Below are 921 nucleotides of genomic sequence, written 5' to 3' on the forward strand. Positions count from 1 at the left end.
ATATAGTACTGCCAATACAGTACATACTTCGTTCAACGAGAGAATGACCTCGAATCGGACGAAAACTCGTCCGTTTTGCATAGGTCTTCATAACGTTGTACTGCGTTATATTGCTTGCTATGCGCAAACCGAAGTCATTCTCTCGTTGAACAGAATATAGAATCCATAACGGGAAATATAGATTTTCAGTAGTAGCAGTCAACTGGCATTAATATACGAGTATGGCCTTAGATACTACAGGGTCGCCTAGATACTACAGGCTCACTAACTTCAATTAATTTAATCAACCGATTGTTACATTGGAACTGACCAATCGCATTTGCTATTCAACAGAATTGATCAATCACGATTGACACTTAATCGATTGATTCGGTTAATTGGAGTTAATGAGACTGGTCTATAGAATTCCAAAAATACAAGCATACATTTATTAATAAAAGCGCAATCTGTATATAGGCTAAAAAGTCGGAAGTTTCTCGTTTTAATAAAAGTCGAATAAAATAATATCGAAAATAATAAATACAATTTTACAATATCCTTCTTATTTTTCGATAAATCTAACTCGAGAAAAATCGAGAAAGATCGAATTTGTCACTCGGAGCTGAAGACGCACATGCGCCAACCGTATCAGCTGTTAGCAGTAGCAAACTATTTAGAATGTGTTGTAAATTTACTGCTAGCCTGTTCTACTACTAACATATGTCAGAAAGACCAGAAGGATCCGAATACAAGGAGTTTATAAAGAAAATCGAAGCCTAGCATTTTGGAATGGTCAGGTTCTATTTTATAGCCATCTTGCGAGAATGATCATTTAAATTTATTTAATGCAAATCCACACATTGTACACACACACACCACACACACACACACACACACACACACACACACACACACACACACACACACACACACACACACACA

The 921-nt window shown here is 36.5% G+C and overlaps 1 protein-coding gene across 3 annotated transcripts in view; it reads left to right on the top strand.

Annotated features, from left to right (window-relative positions):
• LOC108752356 (dehydrogenase/reductase SDR family member on chromosome X-like) overlaps positions 1–921 on the top strand; it is an 11,471-nt gene that overhangs the window by 1,162 nt on the left and 9,388 nt on the right. The window contains exon 1 of one of the 3 annotated variants that reach the window (XM_018493151.1): positions 623–776. The exons of 1 other annotated variant lie outside the window; for it this stretch is intronic. The gene's annotated coding sequence lies outside the window, so the exon portion shown is untranslated. Of the gene's footprint in view, positions 1–622; positions 777–921 lie in introns of those variants that run through there. One more of the 3 variants, XM_018493150.1, reaches the window with a different exon arrangement.

The sequence above is a fragment of the Trachymyrmex septentrionalis genome, unplaced genomic scaffold (assembly GCF_001594115.1).
Source record: "Trachymyrmex septentrionalis isolate Tsep2-gDNA-1 unplaced genomic scaffold, Tsep1.0 scaffold6, whole genome shotgun sequence".
NCBI lineage: Eukaryota > Metazoa > Arthropoda > Insecta > Hymenoptera > Formicidae > Trachymyrmex > Trachymyrmex septentrionalis.